Source organism: Molossus molossus, unplaced genomic scaffold (genome assembly GCF_014108415.1).
Source record: "Molossus molossus isolate mMolMol1 unplaced genomic scaffold, mMolMol1.p scaffold_m16_p_20, whole genome shotgun sequence".
In the NCBI taxonomy this organism is placed as follows: Eukaryota; Metazoa; Chordata; class Mammalia; order Chiroptera; family Molossidae; genus Molossus; species Molossus molossus.
In genome coordinates, this window is record NW_023425356.1 from 11,784,017 (window position 1) to 11,790,016 (window position 6,000).

Sequence of the window (6,000 nt, forward strand, 5' to 3'; positions counted from 1 at the left end):
TTCCACAATAGGATCCTGGCTTACCATTGCAGCTCATGTCCCATGCACCCATCTCAGCCTCCAGCAACAAGACCACGGGCTCACGCAGACCTGTGGGGTCCGTCGCTGGGCACTGTTCCTTCCCTTGGCAATATCTTTCCCCTTCAGCCCTGCTTTTAGAATCCCACCTGGCCCTCACCCTCGCTGTGATGCCCCCACCTCTCCCCACCATGAGATTCTCTCCTCCTTTCGGCTCCCAGAACTGTGTTTGCCCCTCTTCTCTAGCACCCATCATCGCTGGCCTGGATTACAGATGCTTTCTGCGTGCCTCATTAATAATCACGGCTAACGATAATTGAGCAGTTACTATAGGCCAGGCACTGCACTGTCTCCTGTGGACCATCTCATGGCTTCCGCACAGCAAACCTAGGAAAAAGAGTCTGAAATGCAGTGGTCAGGAAGGGGCGGAACAGAGATGCCCCCTCAGGCAGTCTGAGCTCACACCTCAGCCCTGCTGCCTGGTGCTAACCACTTCTGGGAACTCCTGTGAGGAGGACGGCAGCGAGGGCTCCTGAGGCCTGACGGCGTGCTGGGCACAGTGCCACCTGCTTACACGGACCATCTCAAATGAGCCCGCCAACAACCTGAGGGGCAGACCCCACTGCTGTCCCCATTTTGCAGATGAGGACGACGAAGCATGAGGAGTTATACTAACTGAGGTAATACGTGGGCAGAGAGATTTAGACTCAGGCAGTCTCAATGTGGAGTTCAAGGGTTCAGCCAGGCCACCGCCCTGCTTCCCCATCTGCAGTAAGCTCCTCAAGGCAAAGGCCAAGACGCCTCCATTTTTACCTAACAACCCGGGAGGGAGCACAGTGCAGCGATCAGTAAGTGCTCAAACTGTGAGCCCCGACTTTACAGACGCCATCTGCATTCCGTTGGATTTACTCCATGCCTTGCCCTGTATTTCAGAGGTTTTTAAGGTGGGCATAATCTCTCCAAAAAGACATTAAATTCTAAGAACAGATATAGATCAAAAGAATCCAATTTCCATGCCTCCACTGTGCCCTCAGTGGAGTTTTCTCAAGGAGCCAATCTCTGCCTCAGTTTCCCTATCTGCATGCTAAAGAGAATATTCACAGGTCCCTCTGCTCCCTCATAAAGGGAGGTTGATTCAGATACCACAGAAGACAACAGGAATGACAATGACATTCCCTATAAATGTCATCACTGAGAGAACAGGAAACAGCACAGGCCTGATGAGCTCTTGATTACGGGAACTGAAGAAAGATCAGGGATCATTCATCCACGGCACCAGGTAGTCCACACACCACCGCTAGATTTGGGAACATGCCCTGTGCATTTTACGTCTTCAAGAAATGTATCTTTATAATGCCCCATACTTCCCTCTACTTGCTGGGACAGCGTGTGTCCTCAGCACACACTTAGCTGGGTGATTTTAGGAGCAAGAGAAGTCTGGGAAGCAGGCCCTCAAGTTAAACCTTGGTCACAGGTAATTCCAATTCAGATGTAATTAACACTTACTGAGCACTGTCAAAGCTCTGGGTACTGTTTTAGTACACTTCATTTATGCCCACAAAAACTCTGTGACGTGGACATTTCTGCCCACAAGTTTCAGGTAAGGAGATCAAGGCCCAGAAAGTTTCCTTCAAAGTGGTCACATTCCAGATATCCAGGAGTTGATGATTTTCCAAGAGACCACTGATCAGCTCACTGCCAAATGGCTTTCCTGACCTGGGTGTAGCCAGGCCCTGATGTTCCCCCAGAGGAGAGAGCTGGGTGCAGAGCAGGCAAAGAACATGGGCTGTGTTCCAGTGTCAATTCTGTGTGAACTTGTGAAAGCAAGCCACTGCCACCCTCTGGGCCTCACAATCCCCACCTGTAAAATCAGAGACTTGGACAAGAAAGTGACAAGGAGCCCTTAGGCTGCAATAATCTTGATTCCACTGGATCCAGGACATCCGGGCTGCAGCTCAGGGCTCACTGACACCTCTTTATAACCGTCGCCCATGCAAAGCAGGAAGTAGAGCATCTGGGTTTGTTGCTGTGAGGATGGAGTTAGCTGGAACTTCTTCTTAGCAAAGGCAGTTCTGGGAATTCCTGATGAGGCTGGCACCCAGAACAGGGCACACAGCCTCATCACTCAGAACTCAAGGCTACTAAAGGCCGGGTCCACCCACTGAACCCCTGGAGGGTACAGGGGGCCAGGTTCCCAGACTCTGGGCCCTGGACCTTTGACCCTTAAATATCCCTGCTTTATCCCAGAATGGAGCTCAGAGAGGTAGAACCTTGAAGGGATTTGAGTGGCAAGAGTGAGAGACTGCTGAGCCAGGAGGCACCCTGTAGCACCCGGCTTGGGCCAGACAGGTCACTGCACCTGAGAAGACAATGCCCTCTCCTTGCAATTCTTCCAGAGCCGCTCCCCCACCCCACTCCCAAGATTCAATGCCTGGTACCTCCCAGGCCAAGCTGAGCCCCATCACATTAGCCTTTCCATGCCCCCCCCCCCCAATCTCCTCCTCTCTGAGGGCCATGAGTATTTTACAAACTGCTTTCAGGTGAATAACTGGGAGCTGGGAAAGGAAAACAATTCCTCATTGTCACAAAAACCTCTAGTCCCAAGGCCAAACCTTTACCCCATGTATTAATTCAGGACACTCTTCCCAAAGGGCAGAAAGAGCCAGGCTGTCTCCAGAGGCTCAAGCCCTGTCCTCTAGTAAAAGGTACCAAAAAAAAAGAGCAATTACCTCACTGCTACTTTCTGTGTGCGTGTGCGTGTGCATGTGCGTGTGTGTGTGTGTGTGTGTGTTGGGGAGGGGGAATTCCAGGGTTTGGGAGGGGGGAAAAGTCCCACTGGATATCAAGCCCATGGTCACGTCAGCCATATCCTCCACACAACCCCACAGGCATGCCCCGGCTCAAGTAGGGCTTCTCAGTGGCTCTCACTGCAGCGTGGGCCCCCTGATGGGCACCAACACCTCCTGGAGCCGACCTGAGTATGAATTCCTGCAACAGGCACAACAGTGCGGCCCCATTTCCAGCCAATGGCACTGCACATGCCTCAAATGCCAAGGTTTTACTAGGACGTGGACGCCTTACAAATGAAAAATCTGAAGCTATTTTTGTTTTTGGCAGAAGAGTTTGATGGTGGGAAAGATGGGGGTGGGGACAGGCTGGGGAAGAGACCTTTAAAACAGGTGAGTGCTGAAATGACAGAGGCAGAAAATCCTGGAAAAGGGAAACGGATTCTCCCCTGCTGTAAAAAGTCAGCTCTGTCAAACAGCTTCTGTTTGAGAGGGAGAGGGCCAAAAGTGGGCAAAGTGACCAGCCAGCCTGTCCTGGGGAGTGACGCCTAACCTGAGCACAGGCTCAAGGCAGCAACAATGTCACATTGCCAAGGTCTGCCCTTCAATGACCTAGGCAGAGTGCTGAGGGTGCAGAGTCTCCAGAAACTTTTACTTTCCACAATTTTATATCACATTGCTGAGCCTAGAATGGGGCCAGTCTCGGGAAAGGGAGAGTCCTGCCAATCCAGGGGGCTTTCTCCTGTGCCCACAGGGTTTGGGCAGGCAGGCATGAAACTGACAGGGTGCCAAGCTGGGGATCCTTGGGGAACAGGCCTGGGACTCACACACAGGTCCTCTTCTCCCACAGTGCCACTCCTAGGCTGACCAGAGCACTTTCCTAAACTCTCTCCTTTTTTCCAGCTTCCTCAACAGCAAAAGGGAATAAGCTACTAATCTTTCTTCCTCTGGGGGTCTCTTGTGTACTTGCATTTTGTTGCATTCAAATAGTGGAAAGGAAAAATAAACATATCAATTCCTGACCATGTGCCAACATGTCCACATGGGGAAATGTACACATGCTTCGCATTGAATTTGTGCACGTCCAGGCCCCCTTTCCACAGACACAAAACACCTAGATGCCCTTGAAGTAACAGTAAATAAGGCATACATTTAACCATCACATACATTCATGCAAAATACTAACATGCACCATATAGCAACCCTTGCTGGATCTTATAAGCAGATCGCTTTGTGCCTAGGATCATGAGAAAGTTCAGACACCCTCTCTTAAGAAACACAACGGAGCTTTTGCTATAAGATTCCAGGTCCAGAACCTCAGCCTGTTGCTGACATGTCACGGCTGCCCGGGATAAAAAAAAGCAGGACATCTTGGACTAGATTCAAATGTCAACACTAAGCAAGTGCAGGAATTTAGTTGATTCCAGGTAACTTCTCTGCCCAGTCCCTTCCGCACCCCACCCCCAGTGTAAACACCACGCAAAGTGTGTCTCTTGAGCCCCCTCCCCCGGGCCGCGTTGGCCTCCCGTTGTCCCTTGGAGGCCTTTCCCGAGCTCGGAGGGTAGAAGCAGCGTCCAGCAGGACCAGATGTTCGGCCCCCAGCCCCTGGCAGGCACACCGCCGGCTCGCCGGGCTGGAGAACTTTGCGAAGCGCCCCAAACTGCTCCCTGCTTCCGCCCTCAGCCATTTCTCTCCTCTCCTCACAAAGAGCAGGGGTACCCAGCAAGCCGTCGCCACCTGCCGCCGGATCCCGGGGCGCTGCCTCTGGCACCCCCGAGGGAAGGCAGGCCAATGGAAAGAGGGCAGAGGTTCACACCCCACCCCCTCAACCTCACATCTCCTAGCTGCCCGGAGGTGGCTCCGCAGCCCGAGGGAACCGACGCCTCCGGGCCGGCTGCCTGCTCCCCGCGGCGCCGGCCCCACCCCCAATCCTTCCGGCGCCCCAGCGCCCACCCACCCGGGCTCGGGGGTGGGAGGCTGCCGCGTGGGCAGCTGGAGCAACAGGCGTGGGAGCCGCGCTCCTTACACTTCCTGGCTCCAGAAGGCTCGGTCGCGTCCCTCTTACCTTCGGCGAAGCAAGCCCGGGCCCCGCGCCCCGCGCGCAGGAAGCTCCGGCCGGGGGCCGCGGAGGCGCCGAGCGCCCAGCAGCGCGGGGGAGCGCCCAGCAGCCGCCTCCTCGCCGGCGAAGTCTCGCTCCCTCCCTCGTCGGTCCGTTCGTGCGTCCGTCTGCCCGTGGGCCCCTCCCTCCCCCGCCGCCCCAGCCCCGGTTCAGCAGCGCGTCCCCTCCCCGCCTCGCCGCTCCGCTCGCGGGCTCGCGGGCTCGCGGCTCCCTCGCTCGTTCCCTGCCCCCGCCGCTGCCGGCGCCGCGCGGAGCGGAGCCCGGCGGGCCACGGGCTGCCTGGCGAGGTCCCTCTCCTGGGGGGGAGGCGGTGGGGGCGCGGCGCGGGCGGGGCGGAGAGGAGAGTCAGGGGGAGGCTGCGAGACTGCGCCCTGGGCTCCCGACCGTCCCCGCCGGCGAGCGGCTCAGGCCCGACACGGGAGCGCGGGGCCGCCAGGCAGCGGAGGGAGAGATGAGGAAGACCCGAGGCTCTCCGCGGAAGGGTGCCCAGGGCGAGGGCGTGTGAGGGGGAGTGACTCCCCGCGCGAGGGTGTGAGTGTGTGTGTGTCTGTGTGTGGAGGGGCGCGCGCGTGAGCGGGGGCTGGGGGGCGGGGAGACGAGCAGAGCCTGGTGTGTCTCCCCGGGTGAGTGGAGGAATCTTAGGGTGTGCCTGGAGGTGGTGGAGTGTGCCAGCGAGGGTGTGAGTGCGTGTGCCCGCGAGGGTGGGTATCGGGGTGAGCGTGGCAAGGTGAGCTCGGCTTGGGTGGTGGCTGAGCGCGGAGTAGGCGTGAGTGTGAGCTCCGAGGAGGGTATGGTAGGGACCCGGGGAGAGGTAGCCCGGAGAGCCCGTGTGTGCGCGCGTGGGGTGTGTGGGGACCTAGCTGGGTGCATGTGTCTCACCGACTGTCCACGCGACACCAGCCCTTGACTTCGGGAGCCTGGGCACCAGGCGAAGTGGGATCCGCCACCGCGCAAGCTTTCCGGCTCACCGCGCTCTTAGCTCGCTGTGCTGGGACTGGACAGGTCCCAGGAGTGGGGAGTTGGGGGCGGAGGGGCCACACATACTGCCCTTACCCCACGTAAGAGCTGCTCTAGAGC

The 6,000-nt window shown here is 57.0% G+C and overlaps 1 protein-coding gene across 1 annotated transcript in view; it reads right to left on the reverse strand.

Moving 5' to 3' along the window:
* The window catches only part of KCND3 (potassium voltage-gated channel subfamily D member 3), a 194,959-nt gene extending 190,460 nt beyond the window's left edge, over positions 1 to 4,499 (reverse strand). The window contains exon 1 of the mRNA XM_036272789.1: positions 4,088 to 4,499. The gene's annotated coding sequence lies outside the window, so the exon portion shown is untranslated. The remainder of the gene's footprint in view (positions 1 to 4,087) is intronic.
* Positions 4,500 to 6,000: the final 1,501 nt, after the last annotated feature.